Here is a 20,250-nt window from a genome sequence, read left to right on the forward strand (position 1 = left end):
ACGAGGTTTGGCTTCTCAGGAGCAGGGAAATAATTCCTGACAGCCTCAGAGAGCAGCAGGGCTCTCCACTGATAGCAGACGCATGGTGGCAGCCAGCCAGCCGTGTGACTGGTGAGTCAATACACAAGTTTCTGTGGTCTCCACAGTCTGACACGGTAAGGATATTAATTTTTAAGTTTGAGGACAAAATGACACCAAGGGGTTCTCCTGGTATAAAACCACCCTATGGCAAAGGTACACTGAGAAACAGAAAGTCACAATGCGCTTGTCTGGGTTTCTTTCAGCTCAGCCTTGGCCATTTAGATGTTCCCCCCCACCCCCACCCCAGAACATACCATCTTTATTACAGAATTTAAGATTACTTATGGTTTGATCTGGAAAATAATCCAGGCCATCGTTAATGGAATCAGACCTCAGTCAAAGCGGGAAGAACCCCACCTTTTCCGCGATTTCATTTCAACTCCGAAAGCACCGTCTCTGTAAAACAAAGCCCCGAGTGACAAATTCTCTCTCTTTGTAACGGCTGAATACACACCTAGGCATATTTTGGGCAGAATGGGATATGCTAATATTCTCCATGTTAAAAAGGCTTAATGAAAACTACAAAAGGTGAAACAAAGGAAATCGTCCAAAATGAAGGCTGCACACATCTGCGAAGAAACAATAGCACATTACTTCTGCTAAGACCCTGCGCCGACACCAGGAGAATCGCTGCCCTGTCCTAATTAAAGTGTGTCTCACCGAACTCTCCTTGATTGCTCATTATTCATGAGTCCGGACTCCATGCAAACAAAGTCAACCGGCTGCTGAAACGCACCTCCAAAGACACATAAATTGATGCAACATCGGACTTTCCAAAACAGAGGAGAACCAATAAGCATCATTCCCCACTACATGCACTCTTGAATCCAGGTAAAAACAATATTCCTTCATGACCAGGGTAGCTGTTTAGCAGCCGAGCCTTCTCCAGGAGAATATATTATAGTCCGGGGACGCTGGAGTACGCGTGATATTAACAAAAGCGAGATGAAATTAAACAGATGACATGATGAACACGCTTCAATTCATGCATGGCCCTGTTTTTCCTGCGAGAGAAAGCCTCAAAGTAGTTACCATGAACTGAAACTTCTTCACTGTCCCCGGCAGCCGGCAGCCAGTGCCCCCGATGCGCTACAACAAAGGCAGACACCTTCTCCCGGGTGCCCTGCTCCTTCCTTCCCGTTACCAGCTAAGCACCTCCACCGTTGCAAGAACACCGAAGAGTATCTCTGTATCTATGTCTCCAATGCAGCATAAAGAGTGCTGTGGAAACCTATCAAACTGGCGAGCAGCAGTGCTAGCAACCAATGAGGAGAGGCTCATGCAGAATCCAGCACATGCTCTCTGAGGCGCAGGCTGTCACCAGCGCTTAGCAGGCTGCTAATCTAATTATAGCTAGTTTGCTAGCACAGAGCTCTTGGAGCGAAGCACAGGAGCAAATTAAATTTTAATAAATTAAACCCCACAGACAAAAATCACCTTGATTTCCTGTCATTTTGGAGATTAATGCATCACCTTATGAACTATAACTGATTTTTAAAAGTGCATTCTTGTTTTTTCTCCAGTGTAGAGAAACAAAGAGTGGTTCAATCAATGTACAGTACTACCAGCTTACTTAAACTTAACAGATGCCAGCACTGAGAAATAATAAAATCGATACTAGCCGGATATTAAAATCTGAGTGCTGTAAGATTATGAGCCTCACTTTATTTACCCTGTTTAGCAATTTGCCACTCATTTGTCCTAAAGTGCTAATTAATCAATCAATATCACTGGAAATACTGCGCACATTTCCATCCATAGTGGAAAAGGGCTAACGAAGGGGTCAAAAGTCATAATCTTGACTATGGTGATAATTCCAAGCTACAAGAGATGGAAAAAGGGTATCAGAGGTTATTATAAAAGCAAAAATTAAATAAATTTGCCCAACTCACAATGTAATGGTAAAATTAGTTCTAGAAGCCAATTCCTGTGAGAGGTGTTTTGATGCACAGGCAAAGGCACGCATCTAACCGTCAGACTGGCTGGGTTTAAGTTCTGGATCAGCTATTTCCTACCTTTGTGACTCAGCAAGTGACTGGATTTCTCTGTGTCTCCGAGGCAATAATGGGAGACACCTTGCAGGATTATTGTCAATGATCTATTAGCACTTAGCACGGGGCCTGGCACACAGTGAGTTCCAATCAAGCAATTATTAATAGCAGCAATCTTCTTGCTACATCGTATTGTCTACCTTCTTTTCCAGCATCATACTACTTTTAAAAATTATCTAAATACTTCTCCACCATTGGGTTTCGTCAGAAAAATCATTTAGAATTAACAGTGACAAGCTAATGGCAGACTTGAATAATCAGAGAATCGTTATTGGTATTCACTCTAGTAATAAAAATAATTATACCCCCTTTTTGTCTACGTAATTCTTACAGTTTCAATGGACTCTACATAAACCAATTTTAAAAGGTATTTTCAGGAAATTATAGGCATATAATAGTATTTCATTAATGATTTGCAATATCGATTATGATATACATTTTAAAAATGTTTTCTATTGAATAAATTGGGGAAAGTTGATACTGAGAAGTTTGATAAACTGTAAAATGACAGATTTAAGAGAAGTCAGCTAGTCAAAGACAATTTTTCATACCTATAGACTGTTTATATATTTGTTCTCCCTTAGAGTCATTTCTCTCTTCTTGGTATGTTTTACAAAATTAACAATCCCGGGGTGATATTAATCAGATCTGTTAATATCTTAAGCTTTCCTTCAGTAATTCCCAGAAATTGGTATGTTTTGCCAGTCAAGTTCTAATCCAATGATACTATGCAAACCTCTCATTTCTGTAGTTTTGTTTTGCTCTGATTTTCATTTGAAAACCTTCATAGAAAGCGGACGTTCTCAAAAGGCATTATGATTTGCTCCGAGGAACCAAATATCCCCAGAGATTAATCAGTAGCCATGGAAAAGGAATCATGCCTAAGGATCATTTTTCATCCTCTAGTCTTTGTGTCCCACAACCTGTTTGGGAAATAAGCTACAGAAAGGGAAGGCATGGCCCATAAACTTCAACAGAGAGCACAGAAACTCAGGATGCATAAGCTCAAGAGTGGAGAAGTATGGAGAAATGTACACAGAGACAAAAACTCTGGGAAAATATGATGGAGACAAGCCCGCTAAAAAGAATGATTGCTGGGTGCGCTACCCGGAAGCATCGACCATTGAATTATCAAAGTGCAATCAGTATCATCAGGAGCTAAATCTCCAAGAGGAATTGGCTTCAGTGATTTGGCCTAAGGCACAGCTCCCCAGAGGCTGCCAGGATACAGACTAGTAACACTTCCAGGCATTTATCTAGGAAACATCGAACAGCTCTGCCTTCCCCTTCATTTAACAGGCTGCTAGCTCAAAAAAGGCACTTTAAAAGCCGTTTGATTAATTTCTCTCATGCCTGTTTTGTATAAGAATTAAACAGACCCTTTCAAAGAAACAGAAGCCACCGTCCTTTCTTTGGTCTTATCTTTCAACATGTTTGGAACTAATATTTGTTTGAAACTGAGTAACAGTTAATTGGTAATCTGCCACTCTGCGAGGTGAGCCTACAGATTCTTTTGACCTCAGGAAGGAGCACTTTTTGTCTTTGACCTTTTGTCAACTCATCCTTGATTCTGAAAAAACATTCATTCCCTCAATGAACACTTTGTGGCACCTACTGTGTGCAAAGACATTGCTGGACGTTGAGAATAGTGCAGGGAGAGAGCCAGAGTGTTCTGATTCCTAATGGAGCTTCCAAGCTAATGAGGTAGATCAACATTAAGTGATTCATTAACAAATAAGTAATTACGATGGGGTAGAATGTAGAATGCTGTGAAGTGGGGGTGGACTGCCTGGTCCGTGGCTGAAGGTTTCTGGCTGGAGCGTGGGTGAGGGCCAAGAGTGTGTGAAGGTCCTGGAGAGGCTGTTGGGGCCCGAGGACAAAGCAAGGACACGCAGACACAGCTGCAAACAGCATACACCAAAGGGGAAGGGATTTTGGTCCAACCCCTCTGAAAATCTGAATGCTGATTCCTCTTCAGTTCTTTCCAAAATTAACAGGTTCCCACAATCTTCCAAGTCAAAACCTTCACATACCCTTCCTTGTACAAAGAACAAAAATGTATGCATTTCACATTTGCTACACTGGCAAGGAAGACAGTCACTCACCAGAGACACCGTTTACCTCTGGGAATGGATTTCCTCAAGTTCTGCTTTGATTCTCTAAGCTTCGAGAACAAGGAGAGAAGGAGAAAGCCTATGTGTCAAGAATTTCCATGTAGAGTTTTGTCAAAGTTTTCTTTCCTTGGTACAGAAACCAGGGTTCACATACTAAAAATTATTCCCTTTAAGCCTATGGCTTCTAGATAACTTTAGACTGATCAGAAGTGTCTCAGTTTTGGTTGGTTGTCAAACTCCCAACTTGCTGAAAAGGGATCCAGGAGGGCTGTTTCTGCTCTGAAGAACAGGATCAGTGTGTAGGGTGGGCTGCTCAAAAGCTGGACCTCCAGGACCTATGATTCTTCTATTTGGGGAGCCCCAGCCCAGCTCTATTCCCCACCACACTGCCAGGGGAAAGAGCAAGGACCAGCAGTCGAGCCACAGTCCAGGACGTGCCACGGATCCCAACTCTTGTAGAGTATGGGTTAGCAAGTGTCAGAACAGCCAGCCTGAGATGGTGTGGCCCTGACCAGTAGTATTTCCATTATGGGATTTCAAGCCACCAACTGACATGAAGTAAAGTCACTGTACATGGAATTGGGCAGAGATGCTAACAATCAGCTCCCCTCAGATCATGCAAGGAGTGGCTTTAGCATACCACCTACTCCCAACTCCAAGGAAAAGAAAAGCATGCCCAGGTTGTGAGAGTCTCTTCTGGCTACAAGGGGTAGGCCAACTGGTGGAACAGCATAGGAGTAGGTAGGAGGTATAGTGCTCCTTCTTTCTCTGTTCATAACACCTAAACATGGCTCTTCATCCATTCCTTCCCTCCTTTCTCTTCCCCCCTCCTTCTTTCTCCTTCTTTCTTTTCTCCTCTCCTCTCTCCTCTCCTCTCCTCTCCTTTCTTTTCCCTTTCCCCTTCCCCTTTCCTTCCTTCCTTCCTTCCTTCCTTCCTTCCTTCCTTCCTTCCTTCCTTCCTTCCTCAGAATGCAGCATACACGGTGCTCAATGCAGGTGTAAGGGTGACAGGATGGGAAAGACGAAATGGGGTTGCTGGAAGTTACCCCAGCTGCTTCCAAGGCCACTTTTAGCTCTCAGGCCCCTCTTCATTCAGACACTTACCATGCTGCCCTGTTTACCATGAAGTGACCTCCCCCCCCCCCCGCATTAATAGGACCTCAAAAGTTCCTTTACACATCAGTGCAGGACACCGTTCTTGGGAGTCAGTTCTTGGGGCTGCCTGGGAAGCTGTCTGCTGAAAAAGATAATTATGTGTGGATGATCATCTTGCCAGGCCTCATAGAGCAGACTGCATGAGTCTTCTCAGGAGGCAGGGGCTCGGTTTACAATTCAGTTGTGTCTTGTAGTGTCTTCTCAAAGCCTTGCCTATGCCATCGCTTTTTTCTTTTTCTTTTAATGATTCATATTTTATAGTATCGAGGAGGAGAGACGGAAGGATAGAAACAATGAGACAGCTGAGGAGTTATGAATTTGAGGGGTGGCTGGCTCGGGAGAGACTGTCACGGAGGCTTGCTCTGAATGGCCAGCAGCTGCTAGCACAGTGAAGATCCAGCGCAGCCTGAACACCTTGGTTGAGGGACTTCACAGGACCCACAGGTATGTTTCTGGACAGCACAAGTCAGGGGTCCTTGACCACAGTGTTTGGACAGGTCATTTCCCAGGGGTCCCCTTTCCCCATTTCCTCAGGCCACTTTCCTGCTGTAGCCCCCTATGATAAACCTATGAAACCCTAGAGGCTCTCAGCCTGTCTTACAGTTTGCCACCCTATTCAATCCATGGACCACTGAAGTTAGGACTTTGGATTTTAAAATGGCTTAATCATATGTCAATATTGCACTGGGATTAGCCCCATTATGCCATTTAACCAGGAATGTACCTGGCTTCTTAGGCCTAGAAGGCAAGAAATCACTTGATAAAAGAAGCAAACAAAGAATTTCTTAGGTATGGGACTGTCAAAAAAGTCTATAGAGACAAAATTCGTATCTATGTCCCATACCCTCTGAATCCTTCTCTAACACCTAGCACCCTGACCAAAAAGTACCAAGTGCCTACAAACTTAGCAGACTGCATCAGTCCGCTCAGCCCCCACACTCCTCAAGTCTTAAAACTAACCAGCCAGTCCCTCATCCTCCTATAGGAAAACACAAAGCTGGACTCCTGTTCCCACTTAGTTAACTTTGCAGAAGAAGTACACAAGACTCCTGCCCTGGAGGTGAGCTCTCCAACTTGTTAAAAGAATGGTAACCTCAACATTCAGCATAAGGTGGATCAAATTAAGGACACACAGAGGGACTTCTGTGCAGGTCGACAGGGTTAAGGAGAGAGCTAGGATAGTGCAAAAGGGACTCCCCTGCCCCCCCAAACCCAAGAAACTAAATGATTAGGGTAACATAAGGAAGTTTTGAAATTTTGATGCAAAAAGCACAGTTACATGAACATAGCTTAAGAAAAACTTCATTAAGAGTGTTTTATATCTCAGGATTCTAACTCACAAACAATATTCTTAGGAAAGCATCATTTTGATTCACCTGTTTTCTAGAGCAGCCCAGTTTTACCCAAATGACTGTTTCTTAATTATAAAGTCAAATAGTCAATTAGAGGGAATTTTAAAAGTCTCTCATTGCACACAACTTTAAGCACTGCATAATAAAAGAACTTCTATATTCTCCAGAAATCAAAACTCCTTTTTTTTCATTTATTTTTTTTCCTTTCTTTCATTTATACTTACATACATCTACAAGTCAAACATGGGTTTATTCAGCTGATGAGATAAAATGTACAAGGACATTTCTATACATGGCTAAGTACATATTGGTATCAGAACCCACATGTCCAAATGGCATTGGACAACAGAGAGCCCTGCATGAATGGGCATTCAGGAATTAAAAATTAACATCACTAAGAAACTCTTGGGGCACATGGGTGGCTCAGTGGTTGAGCATCTGCCTTTGGCTCAGGTCTTGATCCCAGGGTCCTGGGATCGAGTACCATATCGGGCTCCAAACAGGGAGCCTGCTTCTCCCTCTGCCTATGTCTCTGCCTCTCTCTTTCATGAATAAATAAATAAAATCTTTAAAAAAAGGAACTTTCTTTAACAACAACAAAGTGGTGGATTAAGACATCAGCGATTTAAACCTTAACAGGAATGATTTTAAGTAACCAATAACACTAATCCTTGGCATTCTGACTTGCAGCTTTTAAGACATGGAAGTTAAGAACAAAGAAGAGAGGGTTATTTCAGAATCTAAAACACTATGGCAACATTGCTTCAATAGTTCAAGAAATGTATACTAAGCCCCTATTATGTGATCATGGATTGAGAATATATCCTCTCCTTCGATAGAATTTACAGGTGAGAGAAGCAGTAGGCACCTGGGAGTTTTGCTTCCTGGGGGGTGGGGAGGGTGGGGTGTGGAATTCAGGAAGGAGAGCCACAAACTAAGACTTGCTCAGGGACTCCAGACTCATTTTGTTTCTATTTTGTTCCTTTTCTCATGAAAACTATGTTTGTTCTTATACTCAAAAAATTAGTTACCCCATGGGTGTAATAATTAAATATTACTAATCTTATTTATCATATATTATATATAATGATAAATAATATAAATAAAGCACACATAACATACACGTTATATAAATGATCTTTTTATAATATACTAAGCTATGAATTAATTTGTAATAATTATCCTGAGCTTATTACCTTCCCTTCTGTTTTCAAAGCATACCATGTTTTATGGACCTTGACAGGCATCTTCTAAGATGTGAAAGTGTTTACCTTATCAATAATCTCCATTCTACTGGAAAGGCTCCAGATTGGATTCTTTCTCTACTGACCATGGATAATTCCTATAACTTTAAATTCCAATAAATCGATTAACATCCTAAATTGTAGCTTTGTCTTCTAAGTGGAATGCATAAACATTTCAGATTTCAGTTAAATGACATTTCCTATAATTATAAATAGTTCTGTATAGCATCAGCACCGGTGCTTGAGCGTATCTCTACAATTATTGTCCAAAATCAAGGCGTATCCTCTTGCATGAGTAATGCATGCTGCTATTTTAAGCAAAAGCTTCATGGAAGAACTTCAACTATGCATGGTATGAATGCTCATAATTATGTTTTAATGTACTAACTTTGAAAGATTACTTTCATCCAAACAAATATGAAACTACAAAATATAATTTGTTATGAAATTCATCTGGAGTCTTTCTGAAACTTTCGAAATCAGTAGAAGCCAAAGGATAGGAGTCCTGAGAAGGGTCATTTCAAAATTTTGGACATTATAACCTCCTGAATGATGCTCTTTGGGAGAAATTATGTTGCTAGAACATCATCATGTACTTCTCACCTCCTATCCCATTATGTTTTATCCCAATCTAGCTACCTTCCAGCTGGTAACCTTGGGTAAATTACTTTTTTCCATGCTTGAATTTTCTCATCAGTAACATGAGGATGATGAAATTATGTGGATTAAATGAGTTAATATATACAGAAAGCATTTAGAGAGTACCTAGCATTTTGTAAACATTATCTAAGTTCTCCACACTTGGGTGATTGCAAAATTAAACATCCAGGGTAGATGGCATTAATAGTATTAGAAAAACAGACCCTCTCCTAGAAAAAGAAGTGTATAACATTAATATATAATCATCATGCCCTGAGCACAACCCACATGGGAAATGTTACACTGTTAAGAGGTTGTTAATAACATCTAGAAATTCTGGGACTTAAATAAACATGGCTTTTTTTGGGGGGGAAGTGCAATTTGGGAAAGCATATTGAAAACTTTACAAATGTATACACCTTTACCCATAGCCATCCACTATGGGAAAATCATTCTAAGGATTATGAGCAAAAATAAATTAGAAATAATTGAGGATATATACAAAAAATACCAAAAATTATGGTATTTGTCATATCACAGTATCCCTTATAGAGCAAAAAAAAAAAAAAAAAAAGAAAGAGAGAAAATCATATTCAACAACAGCCAATGGGTTACATAAATTATGGTGTATAAATAAGATGAATGGAACATTATACAGTTATTCAAAAGTGATATTTTAGAAGGCTATTTATTAAATGAGACTATCAGCTAAATATTAAGTGAGAGTCCTAAATCAACATATATTATGATTCCATTTTTGTTAAAATTACCTCTCTGTGTACGTACATATATATGTCTGAATACATACAGAGAAAAAGTCTAGGAGCAAATACCACAATGTGAATCGTTTTTATCTCTGCATGGTTGGCTTGTCTGAATTTTTAAACTTTCCTATTGTGCTATTACTAACATGGAACATAAATTATTTATTTAAACTTTGTGTTTTTCCCCACTCCCACCCAAGGAAAAGAAAAACCTGAGGTGGCAAGTTTTTAATGACTATAGCCGCTCCAATGTCTCAGGCTTGGAGATTCTTGCTGCCCCATGTCCTGGTCAAAAGATCTAGCCTACAGCCAATCTTCATGGTGCAACTTAGCTTTGCTCACCAGCAGGTAAGTAACTGGCTAGTAAGTAGTAGCCCCAGCAAAAAAGGATTTTGATGAGCTAACTGCTCCCAGCCATAAGTCAAACCATTAGAGTGGGAATCAAAAGTTCAGACTGGACTGTCAGTCACTTTGCTGATTAGACATCAGAGCAAGCCTCTGCTGGCCCCGGTGTAAGCCCTCATTGCCAAGTGCAGCTTAACTATTCCTTGCCTTAGTTATTTGGATAATTCTCTCCTTTTACCTAAAAGCATTCTTACACACTTGGAAGACATGGCCAAGTTCAAATGCCTGGAAAGAAGCCAGTAAGTTTAAGTGATGAAGGAAATGGAAAATAATTTCTCTGGATATAAAGTTAGGAACATTAGCATGCTTCAAGATTGATTGCGGACCGTGGCAGGTTTCTGAAGCCTCATGGATTGTTACTACAGTAGGAAGTGAGTTTAAAATACAGTAAAGCAAAACAATCACCTTTCAGTATCTGCCTCTACAGACTTTTTTTACATTCACAACTGAAAAAAATCTTGTGAACCCTGGCACAGTATCATTAATAGATAATGGTTGGAAGGTTTTGTCAGAAAGGTGTTTCCATTTATATGTGTATATTTTAAAGGTAATTTTATTATATCTAGGGACCAATTTTTAAGTGCCACAATAGAAATTAGTGTGCAAGTGGGAATTACTTAAAAGAAATTTGCTTTGAAGTAACCTGAGCTCTACTCCATCTATAGTGTTAGGTATGTAATTACCTGTAAAGCCAAGACTTTTTTTTCCTATTGAAAATAATCACTCTCCCCACCCCATCCCACCCAGTTTCTTTTTTGAATGTTAAGTTTTTCATACCAGGTGACTCATTTCTGAATCTGGATTCCCTATATTTCTCCTGTTCCTATTTCCACATGTAAACATTCTTTTTCATGGTTTCTTTTAGAGCAAAGAAACAATTTTGCATTATGTAAACCTGTTATAGGCAATGACAATAATTATGGGACCTTCATTTAACTAGTGTTCTTTTGGAGCATTTACTGCTCAGTGATTTTATTTTTACTTATTTTTTAAATTTATTTATTCTTGAGAGAGACAGAGAGAGGGGCAGAGACATACACAGAGAGAGAAGCAGGCTCGCTGTGGAGACCCCAATGCAGAACCCTGGGAACATGCCCTGAGCTGAAGGCAGATGCTCGACCACTGAGCCACCCAGGTGTCCCCTGCTCAGTGATTTAAGGGGAGAAATAATGTGTCCTTCAAGAATGAGGAAGAGGTTATTCGAAGAAAAAAAATTCTCTGAAAATAGGAACATTTAACTAGAGAAGCAAGAAAATATGTGTTATTTTATTTAAGGTTCTATCTTGGGTTATCACTTCATGCTTTATGGACACAATAAGGAACAAAGTTAGTCCACCAAACATTACTGAGACAGTTTGTAAATCTCTAGTGATATCTGAAAATTATTTCTGTGGATGTGGGTTCTCTCTGCAGGGAATGTTCTCTAAGTATGGTGCCAGTGTATCAGAGGGAACAAGCACAGGAAAAGATAAGCTTCACTGCATATTATTTTTATCATCTGTATGTTATTAACTTTGAAACCAGAAGCAGTTTGAAGGACATTAATTCACCTTTAGGAAACTTTCTTGGGCTTTTCTTTTGCTTTATTTTCAAAGTCAGATTACAAGCTAATTTACATTTCAAGTATTCGATTAGATTCCTCTTGAATTGACTGCTCATGATCTTTGCCAAATCAGTGCTCCCATTCAGGGAAAAGCTATTTTAGTTCTACTGCAGGCAGGTCTACTAATGAAGAGGAGAGTTTAGATTCTTCTTACATGGAATAGCACATGATAAATGTTTTTTTTATCATAACATAAGTCTGAGTCAAGCCTACACAAGTGGCCTGTGTACTAAATTATAGAGAAGGCTTTTAAATTAACATCACAGAAATGTTCTGTAATAGTAATAAATGGCATAAAGTGCCTAACAGGCTGGAGGAAAAGCACTAGAGGAACCCAGAGGGCGGCAACAGAAACTGCCCACTTGATACTCTTTGATGGTATTTGGCACATTTTATAGACTAAAGAAGCATCTGCAGTTTTAATCATCTTCTTTCAAAAGCATAATCTTTACATTTGTTTTTAATGTTGTTTAAGAACAAATACAATTTGAATATGTGATGTGAGTCAAGGCCAGGCTTTAAAAAGATAGTACCCCATGTTCCATTATCTTGAAAGTGAATTGGGGGTGCAGGAGGTGGTTCTTAGTTAATTTCATTTTGCCTACAATGACCACAGCTTATCCACACAAAAGAGCAGATCCTGGGTTTTGGATGAAGTAATTAGAAATTCCTAAAGGTCCTGATTCTCCATCAGTAGTGATGGGTGGTCCACTAGTTGAAAATCAATATTCCTACTCTTCTTGATGCTCCAGGTGAGTCAGGGCCCTGCAAAGGTGGGCCAGAGCACTTGCCTCAAACCCAAGCTAGGATAGGACAAGGGAGGAAGGGCAGAGAAAGAAGATCTTTTTTTATTTGTAATTACATACTTTTCTTAAAATTTCATCATTTTCAGCAAATGGAACTTAAACAGAAATTCTCCTATTATGTTTTTCTTTTGGAAAAACGTAATCTCTGTTCTCCCAAAAGATGCCCAAAATGTTAATGCTGGGTGTTAATGCTGTGTGTTAATGCTTTTGGATAGGAAAAAAATACTCCACTGATAACCAAGAAAGAGCAGTACTAAAGTACTGTCATTTCAAACACTGGTTGGACTCAGTTGTGTGAAATTAATTGGAATTTCAATTAACCTATCTTCCTTTTTGATATACTAGTTTTGGGCTGTTCTATAGTCTATGTTCACTCAGGCCTTCATACATATTGCTTTTCAGCATTATTCTCGGACCTAAATTGCAATGAAATGGAATATATTACACCAAATTTTTCATATCTGAATAAACCGAAGTAATCCAACTGCAAAACAAATTCCACCTGCAAAATTCCATGTCAGAGTCAAGTATTAGTGAGGTTTTACATTTTGTGGAAATGTGTCCCACTGTGAGGAATCTGCATGCTGGGTCATCTGTGCTTCCACTGATAAGAAAGCATCTTCCTCCTAGAAAAGGACCATAATCTATTCCATAAAGACAATGAAATTCCAACATTGTGGCATAAATAAGAATCAACTGCTAGATCAATGAACCAGAAGAGTCTAGAAATAGATCCACAAATACACAACTGACTTTTGACAAAGGAACTCCGACAGTTCAATGGAGAATGAAGAGTATTTTCAATAAATGATGATAGAACAGCTGAATATTCATTGACCCCCTACCTCACACCAAAATGATCAACTTGAAACAGATAACAGACCTACAAATTAAAGTCTAAACTGTGAAGTTTCTAGAAAAAACAGACGAGAATATTTTTGCAAACTTAAAGCAGGTAAAAATTCCCTAGAGTCAAGAAAACACTGTTAAAAAGTTGACAAATTGTTCTTTAAAAAAATTAAAAACCTCTGCCTATCAAATGACACTGTCAGAAAAATGAAAAGGCAAATACTACATGGGAGAAAATATACCTAATACATATGTCTGAAAAGAACTTTTAGACAGAAAAAATAAAGAACGACAAATCAATAACAGAAAGACTAACAAACCAACTTCTTAAAAAGGGAAAAGAACTTGAATAGCACTTCGCAAAAGAAGATATATAAAAGACGTATAAGCGTGTCAGGAGGGACTCATCATTAGTTGTGAAGGAGATCCAAATTTAAACCCAATAATACACTAGTTCACAGCCACTCAAATCACTAAACATAAAAAGATGTTACCTAATGTTGGCAGAGATGTGGAATAACTGGAACTTCCACATACTGCTAATGGGAAGGTCTGAAGTCAGTCAAACGTTTGGCCTATGACCCAGCAACTCCACTCAGACGTATTATCCAAGGCACAGGAAAGCCCACGTCCACAAAAAAAACTTGTTCAGTGATGTCCGTGGTAATTTTATTCAAAATGCCAAACTGGAAACAAGCCAAATATCCATTAGCAGAAGATTGGAGAAAAAACAACTGCACTAGATACACACAATGGGATACTACTCAGCAATAAAAGAAACCAGCTCCTGAAACAACACTATGGACGAATCTCAAAGACATGCTATCAAATGAAAGGCATCAGCACAAAGGGTATTTACTGTGATTCCATTTATATATACTTAAAAACAGATAAAATAATTTATGATGATAGCAGAATAATGATTTTGTCTGTGGAAATTGTAAAATGGCAAGAGAGAATTTGTTTGGGTGATGGAAATGGTCTACATTTTTATTAGGGTGGTTCTAAGAGAGTATTTGTTTGCTAGACCTTCCTTATCAAACTGTACACTTAAGATTTGTAATTCTTACCTCAAAAGAAATCCCATAGTTTTTAAAAGAAATTACCAACACAGTTGGCATTACAAAGTTTTCAAGGTTTTGTTGCTGATTTGACATCTTCCTAAAACTATTTTTATTTTAAATTCTTCTGTACTTGCCAACCCCCGTATTTATGTGTAGTATGCCATATTTATATATAAAGAAGAAACAATGACTTGGTCCCACATAATTCATGTCAGTTATAGTTTACTCATTTGAATGTCATGTTGCACCTTTATGTTTAGATTACTCTATCAGGACCTGAGAATTTTTTTTCTATTTATAGGCCCCAGGAAAGCTTATTTGCAACAGTTAACCAGTTAGCACACATTTAAAACACCTTTCTTGTAAGTTATTTTCACCTTTTCTGCTTTTACCTGACCATTTTTTCTCTTTTGTCTCGTTTGTAATAAAGCAGTTTTCTGGAAGAAATGAAAACACATCTTACAGGAAAATTCTATATCCATTTACCTTTCTTTTGACTTGTATGTCACAGAAATGAACTCACAGTTAAGCATCTCGAGGTCATAGGAGGCTTTTAGACAGTGTTGGGCTTGAGGATCTATGCTATTCCTTACTAGTTACATGGATTTAGGTAAAGTGATTGAACTTCCTTAAGACTCAGTTTCTTCTTAAATAAAAACAGTTGTATGGATAACTATTGCACAACTTTGAGAGGGGACAGGAGAGAAGGAAAGGTGGGAGCTGGCTCCCTGAAACTAATAAGGGGGTGGACGGTCTGTAGAAAATTTTAAAAAATAGCCCAGCCCCATGCAGACAATTCCAAAATGTATCAGTGATAAACTGCCTGTCCCCAGGGACAATGCAAAAGAAATGAAAGCAGCGTAGTCTGCCCACCTGCAAGGGTGAAGGGAGGAGCAGGAGAACACAGGATGGGTTGAGTCTTCTATTCACTTCTGGTCCAGGAACAGCTAACCTTCACTGAATATTTTCTCTGTGCCTGGCCCCATGAGGAAACACATTAGTCACTTCCTCCTTGCCACAGTTCTATGAAGCAGGTACTAACTACTGTCACCGTTCTGTAGTCGGGTCTGTCACCTGGAGGCTGCCAGCAGGTACTTGTCGAATCAGGGGCATGCTGGCCATGACCCTGACACGCACTCTTGCCACCGTGAAGCCACACTACAGCTTCTGAGCTTCAGAGCCTTCTCGGGGTGACTGGGAGGGGAGGGGGATGGAGCAGAAAAGGTGGGGGTCTCTCGATGGAAGAGAGTCATCTTGGAGAATTTGGATCCTCAGGCCTGATTCACAACAGCACAAGAAATAACCATTTAGAAGGCAAGAGCATCTGGTTATATTCCTTAGGAAAATAAACTAGTCTCACTTCCCAGGATCCAAGAAATGGGGATGAGCAAGCAGCCTTGCCAAAATTACTGCAGGTAGCTGACTCAACGTACCGTGTGTGTGTCTGTGTGTGTGTGTGTGTGTGTGTGTGTGTGTGTGCATATCCAGCTCGCCAGCAGCACCTGACCTGTGCCAGCATCATGTGCCCTAGCAGCCCTGGCCTGATTTCCCCAGGGCTGCTGACCTCCCCGAGGAGGGCAGGCACCCACTGCAGGGCCCAGCAGAGGAGAGCAGAGCCCTTCAGGCAGCCCGTAACCGGCTGAGTGTGCTTCATGGCAGTGAACTCGCCCCTCGGCTCTAGTGTGCATGTGGCTGTCAATCAAGCACTAATTAGATTTTGCCACATTGAACGCAACCCCTCTGTTGCCCTCATTTGCCAGGCCTGGATGCGTAAGAAAGGCAGAGCATTCCCACTGAAAACACAAGACTTCTTTGCTTTGAGCTTTGTGTCCTGCCTTGGCCCTCAAAGCACAAGACAGCCACGGAGAGAACGTTCTCTCGGGGTCCGGGCTGTATGACAATACCCTGCCATTATGCCAGTGATGGGGATGGAAAGGGCACGGGGAGAGAGGGGATCTGTCCTTATCATATTGGAACACATGCTAACAACCCAAAGCCTATGGAAAATAGAAGAGCAGTTCAAAGAAATTACGCTTTAGTATGAAAATGTAATTAACCTACCAGAAAAGCACTGAAATCTTCACAGACGCACGCGCACACAGAAGCCTATGCAAACTAAGCACTCGTTTGATTTTAGTAAAACCAATTCGGCCTTCACCTGAGGCTATACATATGTCAAACTGGGTGGCTTATAAGGGAGACCTCTGGAGACGTGTGAATTATGCCCTCACAAAGATTTTAATTTTAAATGTTATCGAGCCCTGTGAAAATGCAACCTAATACTTAGGTTATATAGAAATGCCAATGTTCCCTTTCAGTGTGACCTGAAATGCTTTATATTTTACATTTCCACACATTATGCTTAAGTTAAATACATTCTGATGACCCGTGGAAATCGAAGTGCTATCAGAAAACCAAATAATGCTGAATTTTTATTTATTTTAAACCACTGGAACTCTTTTCTCGAGGGACTCTTCCTGACACCTTTAAAAAGCCAGAGATATCAATGATTCCAAAATTATGTTATGACTGAAAATTTTTAGTCTTAAAAAAAGTTATGTATTTTAGACCACAGTTGGCAAACGTTTTGGTCAAGCGCCAGATAGTGAGTATTTTAGGCTCTGCAAGCCATGCAGTCTCTGTCATGACTTCTCAACTCTGTCACTGGAGCATGGAACAGTCACAGTCAACACATGAACGGATGGTCGTGGCTGTGTTCCAACAACACTGTATTTACAAAACCTGACAGTGGGCTGGTTTGGTCCATGGGACATCATTTGTCAACCTCTGACCTAGACTAGACTAAAAACAACGTGGGAATCTGTGTTGTATATATATATATATATATATGAAACGGATACTTCAGAGCAAAAAAGAAAAAAGATCTCTAAATAAGCAATTCTTTGTATCCAAGTGGATAATGTTAGATGTGGCAAATGTTTCTAGAGTTTCTGGAAGTTGCTAATCTCTATCAAGAAGCAGAAGACTTGAGGGTGTTTATCCTTTCTTGCACACAAGAAACACATTAGCAGGTGTTAATGCTGAGCACAGCTGGAAACTGAGCCACGTCCCATGCGTGACTCAAGATGGCTAGAGAAAGTGTTCTTACAAGGGAAGGAATGGATTCATTTGGCCAGGAATGGATCTCCACAGGCCCAAAGCACTTAAAAAAAAAAAAAAAAAAAAAGGTCACCACTGCTACTTAAGAGCACAATTGATTCGCTCAACTTGAAAAGGGCACTTGAAAATGCTGTGCACACATAACAGTAAGGGAGTGGGGGAAAAGCATGATATATTTTTCTCAAATGATGCAAAAGAATTTTTGCTTTCACAGGTTGAAGGAAAATTAATTGAAATGTAATCTTTAGATCAGGAATGGTAACTATTTAAATGTCAAAAGGGAATACAACCTGAAATGAAAAAAAAAAAAAGATGCCATACAGGGGTAGGAGAAGGCTGAGCCTGTGCAAATGAAGTCAGAGGTGTACAGTCAGGTCTGAGCAAATGCTCAAGGCAGGTAGAAAGGACAGGTGTGCTGGACTTTTAACACATATATCAGGATGCGTACATCCAAAACACTGTTTGGCCTCACTGCTCACTGTCCTGGGTGACAGCATGCTATCCTCATTCCAGAAGGTCAACCAGATGAAACTCAAACTCTCAAGGTTTGCTGCTCGAGCTCTTTCTGGAACACGAGAGGGTATGAATAACGATCTCAGTTCCCAAAGATTTTATATCACCACCTGTGTGTCTCATTTTTAAAAAGGTACTACTGTGACAATGTAGCAATTCGATACTAGATTAAATAGCCCATCTGATAATATGATGGAAAATGGAGAAAGGAAAAAGAGAAGAGAAAGTACTATATAGTAATTGTTAATTTGTAAGATTTAGGAATAAATAGGTAACTTGCCTGAAAAAGAAATTTATGAACTAAAGAGATTACTTATATAAAAACGGATGTGTCCATAGGAAGGGGTCTTTTGCTTGTGAGGGGCACAGCTCTCCCCACTCCCACCAACTCCAATGAGGCTTGAGCTATATACACCAGTGCTGGGGCTCTCAGTAAATGCAGATTACACAGTGGTCCAGAGCCTACTCTCACCTCCTCTCAACTGCCCTCTTTGGAGACTCCATCTTCCCTATCCCCTAAAGTCCCAGAAGGTACCCTCCTATTTTTGCCTATCAGTTTAGCTATCTAACTGGAGAAATATAGCAAAGCAGAAGTGCCTGGGTGGCTCAGTTGGTTAAGCATCCAACTCAGTTTTGGCCCAGGTCCTGATCTCAGGGTCATGCAATCAAGTCCCATATCAGGCTCTGCACTGAAGGAAAGATCCTCTTTCCTTCTCCCTCTGCCCCTCCCCACTTGTGCTTGCTCCTTCCCTCTCTCTCAAATAAATAAATAAATAAATAAATAAATAAATAAATAATTTTAAAAAAAATTTAAAAAGTAAACTATACAGCAAACTATGGGACTTCTTGCAAACCCCATCTTGAAAGCCACACTGACTGCTTATCGATTCTTTGGGAATGAAGTTGAGGTCTAGGATGAGATACATGAATGCTTCACTTACTCTTGTTCAGCTGGAGTTGGAAGGAGGCCCTAGGCTTACACATCTATTTGCCCTTAGGAAGAAAAGATCTGCCCCTAGACCTGCTAGAACCTTCCCAGCAGGAGGTGGCAACAGGGATTTCATACCCAGCTTCACTTCCCTACCCACCAGAGTCCAACATATAGTACCATATGTTGAAACCAAACTGAAAATGTTAAGAGTGAGTTGAAGTGCTGGAGAAGAATAGAGAAACATTTTACCATTGAGATAAAACAACTGAAAATATTTCATCAGAGCACCAACATTCGGCCTCCAATTTTTTGCTTGCCTTTCTATGGTGACTGTCTTAGGGTCCTCATGGCCTTAGGTCCCATATATGTGCTAACTACTTCCCCATGTATATGTTCAGTCCATCTTCTCTCTGGAACTCCAGACGGGTACACCCAGTGGCAATTCAGCGCCTTCCTTTGTATATCGTCAGGAGCTTAATCTTTTTTTTTTTTTTTCAAAGAGTTTATTTATTTATTCATGAGAGACACAGAGAGAGAGGCAGAGACAGAGGGAGAAGCAGGCTCCTCACAGGGAGCCCGATGAAGGACTCGATACCCAGACCTGGGATCATGCCCTGAGCTAAAGGCAGACGCCCAACCACTGAGCTACCCAGGCGTTCCAGGAGCTTAATCTTAAGGGGCCTCCCGAACCCCCTCCTGATCCTATGCCCACCCTGAACTTCTCAATCATTGGCAGCATCTTCCTTCCAGGTGTCTTGGCCAGAAACTCTGGAGTCATCCTTCATGCTCCTTTCTCTATCATACTATGCATCCAAGATGTTATTAAATCCCATACACTCAATTTCAGGATATTTCCAGAACCTGACCTTTCCTTACTACTCACCACCCTCAACCTCCATACAGCTGGACCTTGGCCCAAGATGCCAAACCTGTGCTCTGAATTACTGTGTCTTACTGGTCTCAACCAGTCTCACACAGCAGCCTGGGAGACCCTGTTAAAATGAAGGTCACCCTTCTGTCCCTGCCCCTCTAATGACTTTCCATTGCCTTCAGGGCAATAGCCCAAATCCTAACAGCCCAACAGCCCACTCTACTCTCTGACCTCACTTCTGATAGCTTGGGACTCCCCCTTCATCCCATAAATGCTGCCTTCCTGGTTGCTTCCTCTGCCCAGTGCCCTTTCCCACAGAAAGCTGTACTGGCTGCCTCATACTCTCCCAGGTACAGGCTTGACCAGTTCTCTGTTGCTGTGTAACAAATTACTATGAACTCTGTGGCTTAAAACAGCCCCAGTTAACATCTCACAGTATCTGTCAAGGCCCAAGTGTAGCTTACCTCCATCCTTGGTTCCAGGTCTCATAAGGCTGCCACCACGGTGTCCTCTGGACAACTTTCCTTGAGAAGCTTGGGGTTCTCCTTTGAGTTCCTGTGGCTGTTGGCAAAATTCAGTCCCTGGGGCTGCAGGACTGAGGTCCCAGGTTTCCTGCTGGCTGCAGGCTGGGGCCACTCTCATCCACCAGGGGCTACGTGCCCTTCTCACAGCCATCAGGAGACTCTCT

The 20,250-nt window shown here is 40.7% G+C and overlaps 1 protein-coding gene across 11 annotated transcripts in view; it reads right to left on the reverse strand.

Moving 5' to 3' along the window:
• Positions 1-20,250, reverse strand: part of FAM110B (family with sequence similarity 110 member B) — a 224,527-nt gene that overhangs the window by 68,383 nt on the left and 135,894 nt on the right. For 3 of the 11 annotated variants that reach the window (XM_077876883.1, XM_077876884.1, XM_077876886.1), the window contains one exon: positions 20,027-20,123. The exons of 7 other annotated variants lie outside the window; for them this stretch is intronic. The gene's annotated coding sequence lies outside the window, so the exon portion shown is untranslated. Of the gene's footprint in view, positions 1-1,113; positions 1,328-20,026; positions 20,124-20,250 lie in introns of those variants that run through there. One more of the 11 variants, XM_077876881.1, reaches the window with a different exon arrangement.

The sequence above is a fragment of the Canis aureus genome, chromosome 28 (assembly GCF_053574225.1).
Source record: "Canis aureus isolate CA01 chromosome 28, VMU_Caureus_v.1.0, whole genome shotgun sequence".
NCBI classification, from domain to species: Eukaryota; Metazoa; Chordata; class Mammalia; order Carnivora; family Canidae; genus Canis; species Canis aureus.